At 58.1% G+C, this 24,338-nt stretch overlaps 1 protein-coding gene and 1 long non-coding RNA gene across 3 annotated transcripts in view; both read left to right on the forward strand.

Annotated features, from left to right (window-relative positions):
• PPCDC (phosphopantothenoylcysteine decarboxylase) overlaps positions 1-16,304 on the forward strand; it is a 56,377-nt gene extending 40,073 nt beyond the window's left edge. Inside the window, exon 9 of one of the 2 annotated variants that reach the window (XR_003253897.1) lies at positions 16,254-16,304. The gene's annotated coding sequence lies outside the window, so the exon portion shown is untranslated. Of the gene's footprint in view, positions 1-97; positions 2,333-16,253 lie in introns of those variants that run through there. The other variant, XR_003253896.1, reaches the window with a different exon arrangement.
• A 135-nt stretch (positions 16,305-16,439) lies between these two features.
• Positions 16,440-20,325, forward strand: LOC112967214. Its single transcript, XR_003253898.1, has 3 exons — positions 16,440-17,794; positions 17,865-17,997; positions 19,506-20,325. It is a non-coding gene; the product is annotated as an uncharacterized LOC112967214 (long non-coding RNA).
• Positions 20,326-24,338: the final 4,013 nt, after the last annotated feature.

A 24,338-nucleotide genomic window follows, 5' to 3' on the forward strand; every position in this document is an offset into this window, starting at 1 on the left:
TCCAAAAGGAGAGATGTTAGAGAGAGAAAGGTGGTCCTTGTTATTTTTAAGCCTGTTTTCTGATGTGCTTTTCCAACATTTTTTCTTCCCCTTTCAGTAGATATGCTCTATTTCTTCAAATAAAAGCTGCAGTTCTCACCTCCTCACATGACTCTGGGACCAGGTGCTTCAGGGAAGTGGTCACGCACAAGAACACAACCCACACGTGAGATGTGCCACAGGCACCCCAGACAGCCTTTTCTCCTGCAGGCTCACAGAGTGGGGAAGCAGTTCACATTTCTGAGTTGCTTTGTGCTCCTCCACGAAGCTGTGCTCCCAGCTCACGCTGGGTAATTGTGAGTTTTGCAAATGCATTGCTTTTCCTTGGTGTTTTTCATGGCTCTTATTTTAAAAAGCTGCTCCTGGCTTGCTTTGCCCTACTAGTGTAAGGCTTGAAGGCCAAGCCACTCCAAATTTTTAAGGCAAAGCTAAACATTCCCCAAATACAGGACTTGGAAAAAAATCAGCATCTCTCCAAAATATACCTATAGTTCTCATAATTTTAAGCCTACTTCAGGATTTCTGAGTTGTGATTTTAAAAAGCCTAGGGCCTGTCCTGAAAGGAGCATCATCATCCTTATGAAACCTCAGGCTGAACTCTCCCTAGCGACGTCTTGAGTCTGTTTTAAGCCTCGCTTTTTTCCTCCTGTGTCTAATGCTGCTGGGTTAATGTAGTTCCAGAATATTAACCTTTATGCTGTTTTTCCTATATGCCAGTCTTAAATCCCATAATTACCAGGTTGGCACCATCAGTCCTATTCCACAGGCAGGGAAACTGAGAGATTGAGGAAGGAAGTGACTTGCCGGTGGTCGCCCTGTGAGCCCGGGATTGAATTCACAGCAGCACCCAGGTCCCATGAGTCCAGGGCCTGCTCTGAGTCCCTGCCCTCATCGCGGGGAAGGGGGCAGCATTTTTTAAATGCTAAAAAAGTTTAAGCCACTCCCTGAAACTCAACTGCTTTCATCCAGAAAGAGCTCTTAGGTTACACCACTCAGCAGATAGCTCACAGGCGTCACTGGGTCAGATGCTCTGGAGCTCTTCCAGGCCTGGACGATGTTTAAATAGAAAGGTTATGCACCTGGGAGATTTATTTCATCTTTTAATTGGTTGTTTGTTTACATGACTCGGGAACTCTTTGCTAATGTTTGCTTTGCTGGCTCAGTCAGCTTCTGAAAATCCTGGACGGATGCATTCCAGCCTGGCCCGCGTGCCAGGGAAGTCTGGTTTGCAGCTCCTGTTCCTCGGTTTCATCGGAGGCACCCCGGCAGTTTCCAGCTAGCCCTTTTCAAGCCTTGCTCGGTGGAGAGCGCAGTCCCCCAGCCCTCCTCACTGGGGCACAAAGGCCAAGCAGGGAGAGGATTTCCTTTTTGTTTTGCAGTCATTCCCTGACAGATTAGAGCTGGCAGCAGACTGCCATCAGAGCTGAGATCTCCCCAGTTTTGCCCTGGCAGATGCGAGGTTCGGTGTCGACGGGGATGACCGAAGGGCTCGCTGGAAGGAGCAAGGCTCAGCCTGGGTTGCAGGGTACCTGGGACTTCCAGCAGTCACCGGGAGCCAAAACAACATTTGTTCCAGAGGATTTGGATGTTTGCTGCTGCGGCAACCTTTGTGGGCTCTGGGAGCCTGAGGCCCCTCCACTGCTCCACCGGAGCTTGTGTTTCGGCAGTGCCCAGGCTGAGTCCAGCCAGAGACCGAGCACGCAGGCCCAGACCCAGAGGAGGGAGCGGAGAATGGCACCGAGCCAGCAGCATCCCTATTCATCCCGGGCATGGGAAGATCCTGATTGGGGTCCTTCACCCCAAGATCTCTGCTTCCACTTTTTTTATGTGGAGCATGTTACAAAATAACAACTCAGGCCTTGAGGTTTCGGAGGGATTTGCCTGGCTGAAGTAACAACCCCAGAATCTTTATTTGTATGATAGGGACTGGGGCTCCTGGTCTCCTCTTCCCTTTGGGCAGGGTGACAGGGAGTTGACAGGTAACAGGAGCAGGGTCAATCCAGTCTGCAGAAGCCATTGAGATGGAGCCTGCCCCCTCAGGTGGGCTTTTGGGTTCCTCCTCTCAGGGTTACGCTACCTTCTCATCATCTTTCCAGGAACAGCAGAGAATGAGAAGCAAAACACCTGCATGTTTTTTTTTCCAAGCATGTGTTAAAAGCTCAGTTCTCTGCCGGTGTCAGGCTGCAGGAACAGTTTTGGAGCAAAGCCAGTTTCCCCCCACTAAAGATCTTGAGAAAAGGGATTTGAAAATGACTTGCTAAGTGCAAAGATTCTCTCTTAACTCCTCTTCCATTTTTATTTAATTTCTTCTAGTGCCTTACAGAATCAGCAAGTTGTCCCAGGACAGGAAGTGTAAATCAACCATCTGGGCCATGCAGCACTGGCTGATCAGCCACTCTGGATGTGAATTCCTGGGAAATTGTGGCCCATCTCCTGCCTGATGAGTGTTTTTCGCATTGTTATTTGCCTTTCGATGAGCCATGGGATTGGCTTTGCAGGCATGCCTTGGCACTGAGATCCTGCGGTGATAGACACGACAGCCATGTAGGTGGAGCGCTCCACGTACAGGGTGTCTTAAGGCTTTTTGGCAGAGTGGGTGTCTGATGGCATATGGTGCAGAAGGATGAGTGGCAGTCACCAGCCCTGAAAACCCAGCACCGAGCGGGACTCATGGGCGGCAAGGACTTGCTTTGCTCAGGGCCTCTTTCCCTCCTGGCCCCAGCATTGATCAGGAGCCAGCAGATACTTATCTTTGCTTGGCATGTGTCCCTGGAGGGGAGAAGGGAAGTGACGTTCCCAGGCTCTTTACGATAAGAAGCAACCACCCAGCCAGGTCAGTGGGGTGAGTTTTGAAGGAGCAGCATCAGGGATGATGGGGAAGCCGCAGATAAAGGTGAGGCTAACACCCAAGATAAGCTGGCATTGACAAGAACCCCCAGAAATTAGGAAGACAAAGATGAGTGTTTCCAAGGCAGACAGGTTTGTTCCAAAAACTGCGCAGCTTCTGCTGCTGAAGTTCACGCACTGTGCAGAGTGCCTGCAGGAGACGTGGCCCTCCGGGGACACGTGGGACTGGAGGAGCTCCCTGACCTTCCTGCTGGCCCCAAGAGATGGGCACTCAGAGGCTGTCTTCCCGCTGGAGTGGCTTGTTAGGTCCTCCACCAGCTTCCTGCCTGTGTTCATTGAACTGATGTCAACAGCCTCCATGTGTGTTTGGGAGGAGCTGATGGGTGTCACTGCAGGAATGTGTGTTTTTTTCCCCTCCCTTCATGTTTTTTGGGTTACAAATGTGTTAACATCTGCTTTGCGCAATCAATCAATTTCACAATCTTTGCTCCCTGCAAACAACTGGAGATGAATGCGTGTTGCCTAACTGGCCAAATCAAAGAGCTGCCTGGGCTCCGCCAGCTTTGCTAACCGCACTCGACCAGATCTCCCTTCTTTCCTTCCTCCCTTCCAAGTCTGCATTAATAATGATAATCGAAACCATGTTTGGGAGTAGTCTATTGATTTATCCTCTCTGAATCTTTTTTCCTGGATTTTGACTGCTTTTCTCAGTGGGCACCATGATATGTTTCCTGGTGATCTGGTGGAGGAGTTCCCAGGGAGCTGGGCTCACACTGTGCACACTCAGATTTTGGGGGGGAAGCAGATGGTGGGGATATTGCAAAGGACACTGGGCAGTGTTGAAGGCCAGGCATGATCTTGTGACCATCCCACATTTAGTGTGGAGGCCTTGATAGTGTCTCCAAGCTTTGGTCGGTATGGACAAATGACACACACTTGGCTGTGGGGCATCCTGCACTGCCTTACCAGCCCGGCCCCATTCCCTCGGAGGCAAAGGCAGCTAGGCAGGTGAACCCAGCCACAGGGCACCTGGTGACCCCCTTGACTTAGCAAATATGGAGGAGATGTTTGACCACCTTGAGAGCAATGAGGAGGTCAGACTGGCCGCCCGGGAAGCCTCCGAGGTGTTGCTGCCCTGAGGAATGACAGGAGGACCAAAGGCTGCGGGGAATTCTGCCTCTTGCCATAGGGGGTTTGGAAAACTTATCAGGAAGCCTCCACCCTTCCCAACTGAGTGCGCCAGAGAGTTTTCTGTAAAACCGAAACAAAACAATTAAAATCCCTGTTGCTTAACATGCTTGTAGTCTGGGAGGGAGAGCTCTGCCACTGAGTTCAGACGGGCTGAACTTCAGCCAGGGCAGACATCTGGGAATGAGAAAATCAATCAGGTCTGGTAACCGGGCTCGGAGTTGGTTTTAGCCAGCTTGTGTGAAAGTGGTGGCAGGAGGGCCTGCTCGGAGACAGAGCCTGTTGCCAGATGATTTCAGAGATAGTTTTTGTCCCTCCTTTATTCCTGGGTGAAAAAAATCTTTAAAAAATCATCCCCACCCTGGGCTAAAGGGTCCCATGGAGACCAAGGGAGGATAGAGCCGCCTTCCAGTCTTTTTGTCACCCTAAGGCGGGCACCGCAGATGAGAATCACCCTCTGGAGATGCTGATCTTTCCCCTGACCCTGCCGTGGGTCTGGACCATCAGCAGCACCAGGAATTGATGCTGGGAAGTCTTTAGCGGTAGCTGGTCCCACCCTGCCAGGTGGGCCGCCRTGCTGCACGTGGGCCACCCCATGCACAGTGCCCGGCCCGAGGGCTGACGGGAACCAGGTCCCGGCAGCACGGGCTGAACACAGCTCTTCTGCCTGGTGCTTTGATGGGAAAAGCCAGTGCTGTTTTCCTCCCTCTGATTTATGACCCTGGAGAAGAGGGAGTGCTCAGCCAGGCAGAACCAATTTCCCTGAGCTGGGATTTACGTCTCCCACCAGCCTAACAACCCACTGGCTGCAAAGTCGGGAAAACCCGAGGCCTGCCATGCCTTGCCAGAGCCACCAGGCTTCGCAAAGCGAGGCAGCCAAAGCCCAGCCCACTAATTACCTGCCTGGGGACAAAGTTTGTGTGTACGGGCTCCCCCCCAGCCTGGAAACACAAAAGCCAAACTATGCAAATGAGACAACTTCCTTAGACAGCGAGACGTGTCAAGTCAAAGTCGGTCTTGCTTTTCAGCTGTTCTTCAGTCTAGCGGGTTGCACAACCCTTGGAGTGCCATCGCCCCGGGAGCTGAGCCCGACGCACACCGGGCTGTTTTCATTTCTCGGCATCTGGCACCAAAAAAGAAGAGAGGCTTTTTATTTCCTTCCCCTGTTGATTTTTCGGCCCGGCCCTGGGCCTGCGGGCTGTCTGCATCCACGTCCGTGTGCCCGGGCGGCTTCGTTAGCAGCCGGGCCGTGGGGCTCGGTTCCGGGCGGCAGCGCGGTACCCGCGAGAGCCCGTCTTGTTCCTTCGAGGGCTGGTGTGTGGGGGGAGACCTGGTTTCGTTTTGGTGGCGGGGGGGGTCTGCCTTCATGTTTTAGCAGACAGAGTTACAAGGAGTTAGGGATCCGCGTAACGGCCAAGCCAAGTGGTTGCTTCTGTATCATGAATACTGCGTGGCTGCTGCTTAATCCTATTAAATGAGTATTGAATCAATGTGGATTTAATCGTAAGCGTATCTATAGTGTATTGTTCTGCCTGCTTGAAATATTATGTGACTTTGGTCACATTGTATGCACTAATCCCAGGAACTGCAGATTTACTAATGTGCCGAGCTGTGGTCCTCGCCACAGAGGGGATCTGCTCAGCGTACCGGGCCCTGGCCAGAGTTTTCATCATATTCACAAGGTCCCACACTCGGGACAGGCTGGTGGGATGGAGCCTGCTGCAGTTTCGTCGCTCGCGGAGCAGCTCTCCTGCCTTTCTCCCTCCTTCAGCGTGGTGGGAAGGTGGTGGGAGGCCTGCGCTGGGAGGTGCCGACGGCTGCTGTCAACCCAGCCCTTGGGCCGTGGACAAGAGCAGAGGGAGCTGCCGTCCCGCTGCCGGGGCTTGGTGCAGCTCCTGCTTCCTGGCCCGGCTGCTAGCGTGGGTGCCCAGAACGTGTCCGGACACTGCCAGCGCAGGGGGACGCGGGATTTGGGGCGGCTGCGCGGCAGCCAAAGTGAGAAACACCAGCGGCGAGTGAAGTCTTGCCGCAAGGAACCCATTCTGATTTCATAATCGCCAACCGCAACGCTAAAACAAAAAAAAGYACCCAAGAAAGCAGAGGTCTAACCAAAAGGGAAAAAAAACCCAGCCTAAAACAGGAAGGGAAGGCTGCGCTCAGGCTGCCAGAGACCCAAGGCTGAACTGAAAAAGCGCTGAGCGGGCAGTGGCTCCAGCTGAGCTGATGGACCAGGATGGCCCATCGGGGCGCAGGCTTGATAAGATGGTACCGTCACGAACATCCCTCCAGGCTCGCTGGGACGGACCCTCTCTTTCCCAGCCCTGCCAYGCAGGGAGGTGTTTTATTCCAGCTCCGGCCAGGAGCCGGCAGGGAGAGGCAGGCTGTGCTCCCTGCATGGGGCATCCCGGCCCCGAGCCCTGCGCCGGGCTGGCTCTGCCGTGGCCCTGGGATCCCGAGCCCTCAGCTGCCACAAACCCGCTTTGCTTGCTGAAATGGCTTCAGCCATAAGCACGTTCCCAGTTCCCAGCTGAAGGCAAGGCACAGGTGACACTAAAGTGGCCAGCAACATGTGAGGAGTACAACAGCAGAAATGAATAGCAAACCCAGGGCTGGTCGAAACATGCCCTCTCCAGTAGCAGTTGCATCTCTCTGCAGCTTCTAAATACCAGTAATCACTAGGATGGTGCAATAAAAATACTTGACCAAGAAAATGTTGGGTAAGTGGCTTTGAACTGCAATGAAAATCAAAGGAAATCTGTAACTGCAGGTGATTCGCAATGGCAAAGAAAGTGAGTAAATAAATATGGGAGGCAGTTAAAGAGATCAGAGGTTCTCAGCCACCTTTAACATACGGATCTCATCCTGGCAGTGGGAACACCACCTCCTCCATAGGCAGACTCCAGCCTTTACAGGTGCAATCACATCCCTTGTGCTGCTCCAGGGCTGACTTAACTGCAGCTATCATGGGAGAAACACTCTTTGGTGATTTTCTAGCAGGAGCATTTTAAAACTACTTAGCAGTTGAATGGGCAGAGCCCGRCTGGATCCATACATGCATTGCAACCCGAGAGCAGGAATTCTTTGCTCATCCCTGAGGGCTGGCTTGCATCCTATAAAGCAGCAGCATGTGTTACCAAAGGCTGGGGGAGGATCATGCGGTGGTGGAGGGGTGCTTGGGAGGCTGAGGGATCTGAATAGGCCCTTCCCTTGGCCTCAGACATCCGAAATCTCGAGGCTCCCAGCCAGGAGGCGTCCCTGGCCATCGCAGAGCTGCTGGCCAGCCCGTCTCCGCCAGGTGCTGCTTGCAGCCCTCGCGCATGGCCCACGGATGGTCCCTGCATTCCCAGCTGCTGAACCGCGCTAAAGGAGGAGAGGCAAAGCAGGAAAAGCTAATAAGGAAGCAAGAGAAGAAGGAGGATGCGGCTCCCGCCCTGCGGCCACCCTGCCTCCTGCCTGGCCTCCCGAGCAGCCGTTCCCGGCCGCAGCAGGGAGTTCCCAGGCCTCGGCCGTGCAGGCATTGCCGGGTGTCACCGGGGCGGCCCGGTTAACTGGCTCCGCCGAGCCTCGGCAATTGGACGCGCGGCCCTTTCAAAGGCTGCCAAGCGCCAGCTGCCGGCTCTGACTCACGCGCCGCCCCGCGCGCGCGGGCTTGCTCCCACCCGCCAGGGCTGGCGTAGCCGGGCCAGCCTGGGAAGTCCCCGGCCGTCGGTGGCAGCGAGGCCGGCTGCCAGCTGGGGCCGGGGAGTCCCGGCCTGGGGGAAGATGCTCGGCCGAGGCTGCACGGGGACCTGCTGCAGGGCTGATGAAGGCAGCAGGTGGGAAGGGCCGACCCAAATACAAGAAACCAGAGGGTGAGAGATGACCCAGCCGGCAGACATGCAAGAGGGAGGGCTCAGCCAGGGGTTAAGCCTCCTCCTTCAAACAGGTCTGGCTTGAGGCTCGTTTCCACAACCCATAAAATGACAGAGGGAAAGACATGGGCCAGAGAGTCACTTGGGACCTAAGCTGAGAGCAGCCATCCCTCACCCACTGCCAAGGGGCAGGAAAGCACGTGCCACCAAGGATGGACCTGTGAGATGGAGGAGGCTCGTGGGCACAACTTCAGCGTCTTCCGCAGACGGCCACCACGCATGTTATTGTAAATTGTCCAGCTACCCCCCTCCTACAGCTGCCGGCACAGTTCATAGCATTTCTGAGCTCCCGTAGTGGAGCTCTGGCTCCTGTAGGGGAGACCCGCCGGGCTGGGACGCGGTAGGGATTTGGTTCGGTTCCTGCCCTGTGCAGGGTGAGTTCCCAGGAGACACAGGTCTCACCTCTTCTTGGTGCCGCGGAGGCCCAGAGAGAAACCCATGGGACAGTTCTCCTCCCAGGCGGTGGTGATTCACCCCAAGGCCGGGCTCTGCCTGTCGGCACTGACGTGGCAGGAGGYGATGAGCCAGGAGCCAGGCCGAGACGCCCCAGTGCCAGCTGCGGGCTCTGCCGAGGCTCCCCTTCTTGCCGCGTGCGCTGGCCTGTGCTGCTTTTGGGACACCAGCAAGGTGAGGAGCTCTGGCCTCTCCTGCATCATAACTCTTGCTCCCCAGGAGCACTTGGATGCTGCGTGAGGACAGATGCAGAAGCTTGCAGGCTCTCCCCAACCCCATCACAGTAACAGATAGAGGGATGGAGCAAAAGATCTTGAATTTCAAAGCAGTTGGCTAACAAGAACTCCACTCATGTACCAGGCTGGAGAATGTCCAGCAGCCCAAGTTTTTGGGCCTGCATCCAGAAATGTCATGGCTGGCAGAGCCAAGAACTTCACTCATTTATTTTTTCCCTTCTAGGCACTGAAAATTGCTGCGTGGGAAGGAGGGGATTTAGAGGTGATTAATGGGTTTTCTATGTTTGCCAAACAGATGTTTTCTTTTTATGGGCATCAAACACCTGGGCTTGCCCTTCCTAGTTGGAAGTGCAAAGTCCCAGGCTATGGCTGGCTGGGGAGCTTGCATCCCACACCGCCTCAGAGGACACGCTGGTAGGCTTTCCATGGCCAGGAGAGCTGATACACAGCAGCAGCCAGATGGGTCTGAGAAAGGAGGTTTCTTTGTTCAAATTTTTGGGCCAATGTACCCTTTCCACCACTGAGAACCTCAAGGAGAAGTCACTTGTCCTGGGCTCTGGCCTTGCTGCCCCGTAAATTTGCCTGGCCAGGAACCAGCACCTCTCTGCTTGGCCACTCGCTCACGCGCTGCACTCTTTGAGGTCGGCACGGTAGGGCTGCGAGTGCTGGGGGAAGAAATATGTTGTCTCTGTTGATCAGAAACTATTCACAAATTATAGCAAAATTTATCATTTCAGAAGAAAACTAGGAAGGCTGGAGTCCCAGAGCAAGGAGTTGAGGGAAGAGCTCTGCTCATCGTAGAGTCACCCAGCAGTTAGGACCATCACCCAGGCTGTGGGACACCACAGGTCTCACTTTTATAAAGTGGTGACGTATGAACCGAGGTGTGGAGAGAGGATGACGCATGCCTGCAGGCAACATGGGCACCCACGGAGAAGGGAACTGCRAGCCCGAGTAATCTGTAGCTGCTTTATCAGCATCTGCAGGGATGACCACATCCCTTTGGTGCCTGTAGCCAGGTGGCGGTGGGAGGTCTCCTGCGGGACACCCAGGTGAAATCCTCAGGTAGTGAAAGGGTTCGAGCMTCCCACCCCGAGCTCCCAGGGAAAGGATCACAACCTCCACCTGGTTTTGCTAATTGACTCCACCTGGACCTTCAATCCCCCTTGCTTCGCTTTGGTTGAAAAGGCATTAGATGAAAACAGTGTTTTCCAGGTACTCTTGGTTTTGGAGGACCAGCCAGCGCTGATTTTTGGTTTGTCRCTGAGTTGCTTTATTCGCATTTATTCTGCTCAGAAAGCTTTGCCTGGGCAGCATCCTGCCCTCCATCCTGACCCATTTCTCTGGCAGGCAGGCTGCAGGGCTGGAAAAACACCGTAAAATCGAGGCTGTGCCACTTCCCCACATCTGGGGGAGAATACGCGGCTGCAGACTCCCCTGCGGCTGCCCGGCCCAGCCCGCCGAGGTGTGCAATGGCCACACGCATCTTCTCTCAAAGTCAGGGGGATTTTCCCATGACCGCAGCGTAATTAGAGCATGCTCCTGCTTTAACCCCAGTCCTCGCTCAGCTGCTCTTCGTCATGCGCGGGAGCCCCACGGCACAGAAACCGAGCCAGGTGAGCTACCCCAGGCCAAACCCTGCGGCCAGGCCTGACAAACGGCATTCGCAGCCAGGAGAGCCGGGAGTTTGGTCTACTCCCACTCCTGCGAGCGCAGAGGGACACTCAGGAGTCCCTAAATCGCTGGGCGTGGGGTGAAGTTCCTAGATCACACAGGTGCTTTTTCCCCGGCGTGCCGCAGACCATTAGAGCTCACCCACACCTTCCTTGCTGCACCTTCTAATGAGCAAAGCGCCTGCAGGGTTTCCTCCAGAGAGGCGTCAGGGAGCATCAAAGGAACCGGGCGCGAGTTCTCCAGCCGCTGCGGCAGCCCGGTCCCGCAGCACCCATGCAAGGGGATTTACCCAGCTCGCTGGGAAGCCGTGCCCGCGCGGGGCRGGGAGGCAAGGTCTCCCGAAGCTGGTGGCTGCCTTCTCCCACGCTGTCCCTGCTGCCAAGCAGGAGGCCGGTGCCCGGCTCCCTCGTTTGCATTTGGAAATCAGGGATTTCCTTGTTTCTGTGTAACAGAATTATTGCAGTTTTCTGTAATGTGTTCTTGGAGGAAAGGCACTTTGGCTCTCCTTACTGTCTGCAGCTCCTGCGCTGGCTAGCAGAGAGATCTTCGTGGGTCGCTCTGTAGGCCTGCAATAATCCAGCCGTCCTTCTGCCAGATGTTTCAGCTGTGCTCTTTTATATCAGTGTGCAGCCTGGCCCGTATACTTCTGGATCATTCCACCCAACTCAGCACAGCCATGAAATACCTGTCGTTGTGACTGCTTTGCCTACGTTGCTTTCTTGGCTTGCAGGGAGCTCCGTCTGGTATTTTCTTTTTTCCAGGACATAGATCTCCTTTCCTGTAGCAATACCAGCCATGTGCTCACTTTGAAGACCTGTTGCAAAACTCGAGATCACAGGTTGAAACTTGATGGGTTGTTTGTTCCTTGGGTTTGAAGTATTTCTCTACCATTGCTGTTTGCAAGGTCCTCGGTYGGGATTTCGCGCTGCTGGAGCTGGTACATGTTGTTTAGCTTGGTTTACCTTGGCTCTTCTGCCTCTTTGTGCCGTGTGGGAGGTATTAATAGTTTCTTGTGGTACCTCTGAGGATCAGGCTCCATCTGTTTAGCCAGAGGGACCCTTTGGACACCTGTGCTGGTGTCCAGATGGGCCCAGATGGGACCGCCCTGTGGTGGGGCTGCATTTTCCCCACCTGAGGGTCTCCCCACGCGAAAGGTCTGGGAGAAGTGACCGCTCCTCCGCAGCCCTGGAGACCCTCCCGGGCGCGAGGGCGCGCGGGGGCTGTTCTCGTGGGGGGGCTCCTGGCACCTCGGCGCGGAGGCCACAAACCGCCYGCCGCGCAGGGTGGCGGCAGAGCCGGGCCTTTCGCCTCGGCCCAGGCGAGGGTAATTCACTGGAGGGGGGTCGCGGGCGTCCGGGAGCGGCCGCCCCGGAGGGACCCACAGAAGTCGCGGTCCCTCCCTCCCGGCGGCTCTCCCGGAGGAGAGCTGCCCCGTGGCAAGAAGGCAGCTGCGGGGCAGAGCCGAGCCCCCGCCAGCCGCCCCGGCCCCGGCGCTGCCTGGGACCTTCCCCCCGCCGCAGCACCGCAGGCGGCTGCCGGGAGAAACGCCCCGAAGCCTCCGGCTGGCCTTTCCCCTCTGTTTTTTACAAGAGCTTTTCCCGCAGATAACCCCGCAGCAGGCTGCGGAGGAGCCTGGCGATGCTCGAGGCGCCGAGACCCYGGGGGAGGCGTTTTCCAGCTCACGGGGGGCGAGGCGGGAGCTGCCGGGTGCTCGGGCTCCTGCAAACCTCCCAGCTTCCCCGCGGCGCCCCCGCGCCCGCTCGGCTCGGCAGCACCCAGCCCGTGCCGACGGGGGGGTCCTGCCGCAGATGAGGAGCCCGGACGCGGCTCTGGCACCGCTCTGCTCCTTCCTTCTCGCACGGAAGCGCCTGCGCCGGGTTTGGCGGCACTGCCCTGTCCCCGTCGCTGGTCTTGCAATGTGCCCCGCGGCTCTCGGGCTGTAAAAGCCTCCTTCCAGCGCGCCGTGGCGTACGGGCGCCTTCCCTACGTCTCCCATCCCTGCCCCTTCGCAAAGTCCTGGCCAGCCACCCTGCCCCAGCGGCGTCCCTGGGGCAGCACAAGGACTTCCCGTGCCCGTCTCCCCCTCTCCTGGGGCGGGACGGCTGCACGATTTCCCTCTTGCTGCAGCTTCGCTGCCTCCGCTCCCGTCTCCCGTCGCACCGCGAAGGCCCCCAAGCCTTTTGGTCTTATCTCCAGCGGCGACCTCGAGCGCAGGGCAGGAACGCGTGCGGCCGCTCTGGCTCTGCTGGACGCGTGCCTGGTCCCTGGTGGCACGTTTCCGCCGCCGCTCTCGAGCCCGGCTCGCGCCGGCACCGAGCGGCGCCCTTCGATACGCCCGTGCCAGCTTAGCAGAGGGCAGCGGCGGTGTTCCTGGGCTTCCCAGCCTCCGTTCCCGGCCGGCCGTTTGGCAGCTGGTTGCCACATGAAAGGAGTCCTTGATGTGTGCGGCAGCCACCGGGCTGGGCAGGGCAGGGCAGCTCGCGTGGACCTGGGCAGCAGGGCAGAGCTGCTTTCGGGGACRGGCGCCCTGCTCCTGGGGGTTTAGCCCACAGCTCCTGGCAGCCTGAGCGCCGCGTGCGGTGCGGTGYGGGAGAGAGATGTGCCCCATGGGATGGGGATGGGGACAGTCCTGAGGCAACGCGGTCACACACAGCCCTGGTCYGCCCATTTGTGCCCTGCGCTGTCCTGGGCCAATTAACAGCTCTGGTGTCCTTCAGCTCGCTCGTGGCTTCAAGGCAGCCGCTTGGACCCCCCCACGTAAGGCRAGCAGCGGGGAGATCTGCTCAGGGCTGTCCATCTGGGGCTGCGGCAGGCAACCAAAGGCAAATCAGAATATGGGGATGTCCACAGTGGTTGGATCACAGGACCACCTGCCCAAGAGCAGGAAAAGCATGTAGCAAAACTCCTCCCAACTTCTCACCCAGCTTCCAGAGAAGAGTTTCTAAGCAAGGACTGATATCTTTGATTATAATAGCTTTCAGTCTCTTTTCCTAATTTCTCTAGCTGCTTCTTCAACACCCGTGACATTTTGGCATCCTGTGGCAAGGAGTTCCACAGTTCAAAGCACAGCGTTACCTTAACTGTGCCAGGAGAGGATCTGGCGTGAAAGCAGTGCAGTAATTTTCCATACGGCTTTGCACTATGGAAATACACCAAAGCATGGGAAGAGCCTGGAAGGGAAGAAAGATGCTTGGCCAATGCAGCTTGGCTAGGTCTCAAGGCAAGGAACTGCTTCAGGTTCAGCTAATGTTCCTCTTGGCGCTGCAGCCGGCGACGGGAGCCTTCACTTTTTGACCTGAAGTGCTGTCTCTCCTCGCTGCCCTGCAATGGGCCGGCTGCTCGGGGACAGCTCCCACCATGGCCRGGAGCAATTATGGGTGATGCTTGGGGAAAAATACTGCATGGGAAAAGAAATCTCTCTCTCTTTCCACCCAGAGCAAGCAGTCTGCCCTGAGCCCCAGCGAGACGACTCACTCGCTGCAGGAAGGTCCCCTCGGGTCCCCCCTTCCTCCTCCGTGCTCTCCTGTGCTCCCTCCGCAGCAGCCCGGCGCCCCTCGTGCAAACRCCGCCTCGGCCGCTTGGCCGGCGCTTTCGCTTCGCGTGGGCTGTGGGCTCCGTGGAGCTGCTCCCCGCTCAGCCGGCCCCGCTATATATGGGATGCGCCAGAAAGCGGCAGCTGCATTTCGCTGTGCGGCAGCGGTGCCAAAACCCCGAGCAGAAAACACTCCTGCTCCGACAGCTCCCTGTGCCCATGGTTTTGGCATACGGAAAGATGAGAGGAAAAAAATGGATTTCTTTTTTGTCGTGTTTGTTTGTTTTTTGCTGCAGAGCGAACGGGGTTAAAGGCTGCCTTTGGCAGGAGAAGCGCCTGGCCCTCTCTCTTGCAGCCAAGCCTCACCAAAGGCCTTGGTGAGGGCAGGTGATAAAGGAGGCGCGAGGATGCAGAGGGGGATGCGGCCGTCGGAGGGAGACGGCGAGCGGTCCGTTTATGAGACTGTAATTGCACGAGTTAGTGCGCGTTAGCCCAAGGACTCAGACGAGCTTTTTACGAGGGCAAGGAGGCGTTCCGGCGTGCTGTGGCAGTAACTACGTGTGCACGGCCCGGGGCGCTAGCAGGAGCCGCTCTCGGGCCTGCTGCAATCCGGCCCCAGCCCAGACAAGAGGGTCGAGATGCATTTCCTAATCTCCCCGTGCTAATCCAGTTTACCTCACYGGCACGGCACTAAAGGAGCCATCCGAACGTCCCGTTGCCAGCACCTGGAGAGAACAAGATGTTCCCAGTCAAATCTCCCCACACCCTCCGCCCCTCCGATCGCTCCGTTCCTCCATGCATGGCTCCGGCAAGCCAGAGAGGATTCCAAAGCCAGGCTCTATCCGTCCCCCAGCAGCATTCCCAGGCAAGCTGGCTTTCCATTGGCAAATGCCCATGGAGAGCTGCAGTCCCCACCTGCCTCCACCCAGCCCCATCTTCGGGGCCGCGGCTGCACTGCCCGGGGGCTCCTCCTCRCACGCCGCGGGGCCGCTGAGGGCTTCAGCGGCGATGTCCCGGGCACTCAGGATCGGCCCCCAGCTCCGAACACCAGCGCAGCGGGAATCGTCCTGGCTCCAAGATCGCCAGGGCTGCTGCYGTCCTCGGAGGGAAGCCTCCAAAGCCCAGAACGGCGGCGTGAGCGCCCCGAGCTCGAGCAGCGGCATGGGCAGGACRGCAATGCAGGGCTCATCGGGCCGAGTTCAGCCCTTTACGCCTGTGTTTAATACTGGCTGTTTCGTATTCTGTGCAAGCTGAGCCCCAACTCAAAATAATGCAATAAAACTGGAACAGGTACAGCAAGAAGACGGGAGGTCTGGAATGGCTCCTGTGCAAAGTGTGATGAAAGAGGTTGGAAAAGAGACAGCAGGGTGGTTATGACTGAGGTCTGTAATATCACACCAAGTCCAGAGAAGATAAATAAGGCAGTGATTGCTCACTACCTTATTATGCAAGAGCTAAGGGCATCAAACGTATCCAGCCGCGGGCAGGTGCAAAGCAAAGGAGATGCTTCTCCACGCCATTGAACCGTGGAGCTCTTTGGTGTAGGGCACTGCGATGCTAAAAGCTGACGCTGGTTCAGAGAGAGGCACTGGGAGAGAAGAACCAGCCAGGGCCCGAAGAGCATCCCCGGCTCAGAAAGTCACCGGCCGCAGGCTGCCGGAGGCTGCGGGGTTTTACTGGGGAAGGAGCTGGTGGTCACCAAGATCTTACATTTTCCCCTGGCCAACTGCTGCTGCCTATGGTCAGGAGACAGATGTTGAGCGAGATGGACGTAGAGGCTCCCCCTGCTTATCTGCATGCCCCACGTGCTGCTGAGTCGAGACGCCGAGCAGCAGCTGGGCGCTGGGGGCCAACTGGCCTAGGGTGCACTAAGCCCTGGCTCTGGGTCACCAGCGCACCAGGTTGTGCCCCAAGCTGGGTCAGGAGCAGGGGAGGGTTATTTGCTGCTGGTGGAGGCCAGCCAAGGATCATTTCCTGCTTCCCAAGGTGGCCAGGAGGGAAGCGAAGCCTCCAGGAGCTCACCTCCTGAGTGGAGTGACTCAGTAGAAGTCAGTCACAGGAACAACCACAGAGATCGGTTATCAGTGGAAAATCTTTCTCACGAGGGCATCAAAGCAAGCTGTTGTCTGTCAATCCGAAGGGGGAGGGAGCGAAGGAAAGACAAAGAGCTCCTGCACCCGGCAGGCCCCAGGGGCCACGAGGAAGGCTTTGTGGCCACCAGCTCCCAACCTCAGATGGTCCCTTTCCAAGCCCTGCTCCTGGAGGGAAGGGGTAGACAGAGGGGATTAAAAGCCAGATGTCCTTCAATCTACAGGCTTCATCTGCCCATTTACTGACTCCTCTATCTGTCCATCCCTCCATCTATCCATCTAGCGGCGTCCGAGCACAGCAGCGCAGGGTCACGTGTAATATCTGCGAGTCCAGCACAACGCAGAGCACTCCATCGGCCAGGCCTGCCACCGGGAGCCGGTCATGTGCTGCAGACGCTTGAGGTGATGTAGCATAATTATACCCTGGGGAGATAAGATAAGTCATTCAAACACAGCTCAGTAGATCGGGCTGTGCATGAGTAATACTGACGTCCTGTCAACCCAAGGGCTTGGTGTTTGTTTAGCTTGAAGACCCATTGCCTGACAGGCAGAAGGCATGGGTATTTGCTCAAAGAGAGGCCAGCGTTTTGACGTGGGAAGGGGTTTGGAGACTCACCTGGTCTCCAGAGGCTGCAGATCCAGCAGTGGGAGGGTGCTCAGCATCTTCTGAGTCACAAAAACAGTGATTTGGAGAAGGTGTGTTTATTTTGGGGACTGAAGTAGGACTTGAGAAGGACCAGCCTGGCTGCTACTCTCTGCTATACTGCAGCAGCTACAAGTGTCCCTGTGGTTTATATAGCCCATTTCAACCACTACCAGGAGGTATGAGAAGAAAAAAGAACACATCGCTTTATGAATAGCCCCACTGAAGTGAAGCCAGCGCCAGGCTATATATGTGTTATTCACCTTGAAACTATGTGAGTAAACAGAGAAGTCTCCTCTTCCTGTTCCCACCTCAGCAATTAAGCTGCATTTCTGCAGGCTGGAGGAGACAATCCTTGATCCACCCCAGCAGATAAAGGTGATGGTCTCGCTAACTCTTCTGGTGTTTTTTTTGTAATCAGTTCATAGCATTAGTTTTGGGAACTGCAAGAATCTGTGCCACTGGTAAGACCTAGAGCCAAACCACCCAGGAGACGAAAAACACGTAGCTCCAGTTACAGTCTCCCGTGACATCCCCTCTTGGCTCTTGCATGGAGCTCCTTGAAGACATCCCACCTGGAGGGGAAAGCAGGCATTTCCCACTAGGTCTGGTGTTGTTATCGCCAGCACCACGTCCTGCTCTTTGTCGTGCAGGAGCAGCAAGGCTTATGATTTGCTCCACGATGTGGGGGGAATGGAGCAAACTGGCCAGAGCCCAGCCAAGGGACAGGACCCGGCATCCCCCTCCGCACCCAGCATCAGCCATAGGCAGGACGCAGAAACGTTGCCCCAAGCCGAATTTGGAGGCAATCTCCCTGTATTGGCATGGGAAATTAGATGGAGTCCAGACTAAAACGTGTGCAGAAGGCATGTCATAAGAAAACAAGTCACTCCCCAGCAGTTCCAGCACAGCTCCCTAGAGCTACACAAGAAGAGATCATCTCCTCAAGAAGAGACCTCCCTGCTAGGACAGCAAAACTTCTGGGCCCCACGTATTCAGTGGCCAGTCTCAACTGGGTGTCCCATCCACTGCTGTGTTCCTGACTCTTTCCACCCCAGTCTTCGAGGTTCCCAGAAAACCTGCCTTCAGCAGACATTGGATCTGGGCCCAGCAAAGCAGGAGCTTTCGGGAGGCCCTCCAGCCCATGACGCAGCGGAGCTAGCAGCACCTGCGCTTGGCAGGTACCRCTTGGCTCTGCCGGTCGGGTGGGGTGGGGCTTCCTCTCCTCTAGCAAATTTTCATCTGTTTCAGTGTCTTTTCCCCTTTGCTGAGGATTCCCCATGGAAAAGAAGCCACTCTAGACAGTCTTGGAGGGAAGAGAGCAAACTCCTGAGCAGGAATGGAGGTGGACCAGAGTCAGTAAGCCTTTCAGAAGACTTTGAAGGTAAGAGAGGTTTTCGGGCTCTTCTGACACAGCAATTTCTGCAGGCAGAAAGGGAGAATATGACTGAACTTACCATGAAGCCCTGCAGCTGCAGAGGGGCATACCAGCCAAACACACGAAGCCTGTGCTCTGACTTTGAGTAAACGAGTGCCACAGATACTGCAGAAATTGAGCACTCCTGAGCCTTGGGTATACATAGTTCTGCCCCCATGGTACAGAAATAACTCTGCATTTTCAACGTTTGCTGCTGGAATGGTTTTCAAAACTAAGACAAACAAATGAGTCCCACCTCATGGGTCTGTGGTGCTGCCTGCAGACTGAAGCATGTGTCAGGTGGTAGCTTCCAGCTTTTTGCTTTGTTTTGAAAACTGCAAGGCTAGAAAGATGTGAACATATAAGCATGCGTTTATTTCTTCTTTTATTCAAATGAAAACCAACCAGGCCTATCAGCAGCACGAGCTGATGCAACTCAGGGCTTGCACAGTCCCCCTTCGCCCCACATCCTGGCTGCACAGTCCCAACTTCTCTCCTTGCTCTGACACTAGCAGAAGCCACCCCAGGAGCTGCTTCATGGAGCTAGTCTGACTGGAAATCAGTCACCTCTTTTTTTCCCCTCTTGCCGGCTGATCTTTCAGCTGGATCCATTCCCTGAGCCTGTTCACCACAGGATCCCACAAATTATTGCTAGTGGAAGGGAAAGGGCAGGAGCAGATGGGCACGGGCAGATCGGAAGGTGGAAACAGGACAGGTCTGGGATGGCCTGGAGCTATCCTGGAGAGGTGCCTGAGCTCAGGAGCGTGATGCCCAAGCTCTCAGTCGGTGTTGAAGGGCCACTGCAGGGGCCGTATTCTGCCAGATTAACTCTTACCACCATCCCCATATCTCATATTTCCTGCTAGATAGCTCCATGCATGGTGCTGCCCCCCATCATGTGAGCTGAGCTGCTTGGACATGATTGCTTGGCGAGATGTGCTCTCATGCCTCACCACCCTTGCAGTAGCAGGTTGTGCTGCCGCGCTGTCGCTGTTCCCAGGACCTCAAACAAAGCTGAGGCCTCTCTGGAGCTTAAAAGCCTCCAGCCCAGCTGGCAGAGGCTGGGTCCCTTCTCCATGAATTTGTGTACTGCTTGCTTTGACAAGCACTCATCCCCCCCATCTCACGGCTCCCCGGTTCACCTTTGGCTGCGTCCAGGATGGGTCAGTCTTGCAAGAAAAGAGAGTCTCCCATTCCCGGGGCTGTGTCTGCTTCTGCAGCCCTCCTCCTCCACTTCCTCCCTACTTGCACGACACCACGGTGCCTTGTCACCGAAACAGTGCCGTCTCCTGAAGCCCTGCRGAGTGGCCACCTGAGCAATGACACCAGCCTTGGGTCAGGCCGTCAGGGCGGAGGCGGTGGCTGTGCAGCRTCCTCCCGGGTGGCACCCACCCATTTCCCCTCGCATGGGACGGGGTCTGCACCCGGGACAGAGAAGTGTCCATTTTTGGTGAGGGATGTTTTCTCGCTCACAGGTCAGGTGCTGAGCTGAGGAAGATCTCCCATTCCCTCAGTTTCCTTGCTCTCTCCCCGGTCCGACTACCTGGATAGAAACTGTGCCAGTTGCAGTCAGGCCAGCGTGAGTCATCTTCTGCCACTGTTTTCCTGGCACAAGGACTGTGCCGCTGCGTGTGGGTGGAAGCCGCGCACACATACGCACAAATACGGCTCAAGCATCACTCGGGACAAGGCCGACTTCGCAGAGCCGGGCGGCTGGAGCTGCCCCCGGTGCCCACCCCAGCTCCAGCATGGACTGAGCAGCTCCAAGGCTCTGCACCCATAGAGGGGGCCTCAAATTGCCAGCCGCTRAGGGCTTTGAAATGGTTGGACCCCCCCCCCCTTCCGAAGCCCTACACACACACCCCTTGGGTCAGAAAATCAGGACGCTGGAGTGTTTCATCTAGGATAGGTTTAGGGGAGAAAAGAGGACTGGGATCTGGTGACCAGCTGTAGGGATCAGCCAGCCAAAATCGCTCTAGTCTCACTGCGGCTCTCCCCGCGCTGCTCTCCTCTCCCATCCCTGCTTCAGACCCAGCGATAGACACCAGTSCCCCCCCGCATCCGCCTCCCCCCGCTCTTCTCTCCGCAGCCAGCCCAGGCGGGCTGGCATCTGGCCCAGGCCTGCGGCACCTGCCTCCTCGCCAAGCACACCAGAACCCGGCAAAGCTTTCCACCCCCCTCAGCGCTGCCCGGGGTTCGGGTCAGGCAAAGGGGGGTGTTCAGCTTCATCAGCCCCAAAGAGAGGCCAGTCCCAGGGTCCCCCCTTCCTTCCACAGCTCCTTYGGCAGCAATAAAGCCCAGCGGCCGTATACGCCGGAGTCGTCTCGTTCGTCAGCACGTCAAGTTCATTTGTGGCCATAGGTGGCATTTCTGAGGCAGCCAAACCACAAGTTTAGCAAGAAATGCAACCCCCTGTTGCTCCCGAGAGCGTGGAAAATGTCAGAGAGGTCGACAGCTTCTCTGCTGGGGTAAACCAGATGTGCACGGTGCGGCCACGCAAAGCGGGAGGAAGGCCCAAACCAGGCAACCTCAGCCAGGAAAAAGGAAAAGGAGGTAAACAAAGCTGACAAAGAAGCTGCAGCTTTGGCAGGCTGAGCTCTTGCAAGCCTTACCCGGAGTTACATCATGGTGCTCATTAGCAGCCGGCAGCACAATCCCACGGCCCCAGCCTGCCGGTTCCTCGCTCGCCGGGAGACGGCTACCGGGCTCCGCGGGAGGAGCTCTCCCAGGACGGCTCACGGCCTGTTTTGACRCTTTTCCTGTTGCCTCTTGAGTTTCCCCTCCCCGGGCCGCGGGCTCCAGCCACTGCCGACTCGCGTGCAGGATCCCCTAGGCACCATCCCTYGGGGATCCTGGGTTTGGAGGGAAAACAGCAGGGAATAGGCAAACTTTGGAGGGACCCAGGAATTACTGTGCAGATCTCAATTTGCCTCCCGTTCCTCTTGAGAGGCGGGAAGGAGGAGAGATCCCGGCACTTGCAGGCGGCTTCGTTCTGCCCCGGCCGGGAGAGSCTGGGCAGGAGCAGGGGGCTTGGCCACATCCGACCCCCGCAAACGCTCCTGCAAGGAGGGCTATGCCGGGAAATGTCGGCCTCGCTGATAGTCACCGCTCCGGAGCCCTCCACCRTGCAGGGAGGCAATGTGGGAAGGGGAACGCGGCACGGACCGGGCAGCGTGGTCCCCAGGGGTGCCGGGAGGAGAGGGGGCCCCGTTCTCAGCAGGCTCCAGCAAGCAAGCGGCCATCACAGCCACGTGGTCACGGCCAGCTGCCCAAAAGCCTCATTTTGCACTGGAAAAGACATGGAACCTGGTTTCCCTGGCTTCAGCATCCCAGACACTCCTTCCGCCCCAAATTAGCGTGGCTCAGATACAGGAATAGCCAAGTGTCTGCCAGCCGACGAGGGGTTAACGAGAGGTGCTAAAGCCAGGCTGCCCTGCTCCGTCGCACCTGGGGGTGCTGGTGGGGTCAAACCCGGGGATTAAAAGCCAGGAGCAGTGGGGGGGGGGGAGCAGCTGGGGCAGTGGCTCAGGCTCCCGGGGGACGCCGCGTGGGAGAGCAGAGGCAGCGGGCTCCCCGAAGGGCTGGGCTCGCTCCGTGTGCGTGCTCATCCCGGCGTTCCCGCGGCGGCGCAGCTGCCGCTAGCCGGAGCAGCGGGCAGCGGGCCAGCTCCCCCGGCCCCAGGGCTCGTTGCCCCATCGCAGCCTCCTGTACCGCTCGCAGATCTAGTCCTTGCGGCGAAATGTTGAGCAAGGCAGTTYCTCTGCTTCGCCTGCCCCCCTTCCTCCCTCTTCCTTGCTTCCAGACCCTGCCGCCTTCCCAGCCCGCATCTGTGGGCTCCCGGTGCGTGTAACCTGCCACCTCCCGCCCTGCAGGGCAAAACCGGGGGGGGGACGGGGGGCAATGCTTTTGGGCTGGAAGGGAACGATGGGGAGGGATGCGGGGGAGGCTTGAATCCTCCACCTCACCCCGCACCCAGGATGCCTCCTCAGCCAGGGCAGCAATGGGAAGCTCCCCGGGGAATCCCGGCCCAGGGATCTCTGCTCCCAGCTGCAGGATTCCTGAGAAAGGGTTTTTCTCAGGGCCCCGGAGGCTCTTCCTCTCCCGACGCGGCAGGAAGCTCCCCGCCGGCCTTCGCCAGCCCCCACGGTGCAGCGCGGTCCTGGCCGGCTGCCAGGCTTTCTGCGCCGTTCTCCGGCCAGGCGGAGACAGCGGGGAAAGACCGTTCCCGTGGGAGCAGGGATAAACCGGCCTCGCGAGCCCAAAACGTGGCGGGCTGCGTCCAGGCCCAGCCAGGGCCGTGCTGGCCTCAGCGGGCGGCTGGCTTCGGGATTACTGCTTTCCCTGTGCCGGGCGGGAGAGGCTGCACTAGACACCCCGTGAGCCACGCGGGTCCGAGTCCTGCTGTCCGGAAGGGCAGGGAGTTTGTCGGGAGCGCGGCAGAGGCCGTCCTGACATGGAGAGGTGGCGCTCCGAAGCATGGAGCCACCGCGGGAACGGGATCGGGGCTGGTTCCCGGGCCAGGCGCTGTGCTGGCAGCCGCCGGTGATCCCCTGCGCACCCGGAGAGGGGATCCAGCGCGTTGCCGAGAAAAGGGAGCCGCGAGCACCGCCTGCGCCGGGTTTTCTGCCGCGTCAACACGCCAAGCGGCAGGTCGGTGCCGGACTGAGCCGTGATCTCCGGCCCCATCGCCCCGGAGTGGCGCGAAATGGGCTCTCGGCGTTAATTGTGCAAAGATGAGATTGGAGCCGCCTGCCAGGGGGCAGGAAGGGGAAGAAACCTCCTCACCTCCCTTACGCAGCCCCAAGGCCCCTTACGTCGGGGAGCCGTCGCGGAAACGGCCCGAAAGCCGGCTCGGCAAGGGGCCCGTCGGCAGCGCGGCTGCAGCCCCGCCGGGCCGGGGCACCCGCACCCGGGGCTCGTCCAAACCGGGCGGTTTGGAGCGGTGCCCCAGCCGGCCGGCGGCAGCGGAGGAGCCGCCCTTCCCGGTAAAGCCGGGCTCACAGCACGGCGCTCAGCCTCTTCCCGGGTTGCATTTACATTCAAACTTATGTCATGCATTTTCATTCAAATTGTAAATTGAGTTTTAAAACGAGCCATCTGGGTGGGTTTTTTTTTTTCCCCCCCCCCATTTCTGCAGCGTTTCTGCAGCTCGGTGGCTGCCAGGCCCGGTACCCTCGCTGCGAAGGCGACAGGCGCTTCTCTTCCCACGGCGAAGCAAAGCCCTGGGAAGGGAATTTAGTTTTCTCCTCTTTGCGGCGACGAGCTCTTCGCCGCGGCTGGCTGCAGAGGGTACCTCGCGAGCCGGCCCTCTCCGGGCCGTTAGCTGGGCGCTAACGAGGCGCCGGAGCGCTGGCCGCGCTGGCCAGCCCCCGGCGGGGACGGAGGCGAGGGCCGGAGCACCGCGGGAAGGGCGGGCTGCCGGCCTCGGCCGCGCGCGGGGCCGCTGAGCGGCGCCTGAACCCGAGCGCCGAGGCCGAGCGAGGCCGGCTGCCGGCGTTCGGTGCTGTCGCCGGCGTTCGGTGCTGCCACCGGCGTTCGGCGCTGCTGCCGGCGTTCGGTGCTGTCGCCGGCGTTCGGTGCTGCCACCGGTGTTCGGCGCTGCCGCCGGCGCCGCGGGACCGACTTCAGGCCGGTTTCGTGATGCAAGAGCCGTTCTGTCTCCTGCAGGCAAGACCTCGACGGGGTTTCATCAGCCCACTGCTCCCCTCCCCGCAGACCCGAGGGGAAGCTGAAGCGCTCCCGGATCCAGCCGCGTCCCGGGAGCCGCCTGGGAACATCCCGCGACCTTTAAGCAGGCGGGCGTTGTGCGGCCGCCGCCGTCCCGCCGCAGGAAGCCGCCCGCTCCCCTCCTCGGCAGAGCAAAGAGCTGTCAGAGCCCTAATTCATCGCGGCCCTAACTGCCAAACGGTGGCTTTGTTTTTGCACTGAAAAAAAAACAAAAAACGAGGGGGAGAGGCTGTGTTTTGCGGAGAGATAACTGTAAAATAATCCCACCGCAAGCTCCTGGCGGAGCCCTGGCTGCACCCAGGCGGCCTGGGCGGCGGCAGCGGCGGCAGCGGCGGCAGCRCCCGGCGGTTCCCTCGCCGCGGGATCGCGGGGTGACGTCTCCCGCGGGAGCGCCCTCGCTGCGAACGAAAGGGAAAAAGCACTGCCGGGGCTTTTCTTAGGAGGGCAGGGCCGGCGCGGGGCCGCAGAGCTTGCAGCTCCCGAACTGCCCGAGCCCCGTGTTCGCGCCGCTCGTTGGGAGGGATTTTGTTTTCCTCCTGCCCTGGGAGAACAGGATTCGTTTTGTTTCCAAAGTCCCTGGA

This window comes from Apteryx rowi, unplaced genomic scaffold (assembly GCF_003343035.1).
Source record: "Apteryx rowi isolate R43461 unplaced genomic scaffold, aptRow1 scaffold_27, whole genome shotgun sequence".
NCBI lineage: Eukaryota > Metazoa > Chordata > Aves > Apterygiformes > Apterygidae > Apteryx > Apteryx rowi.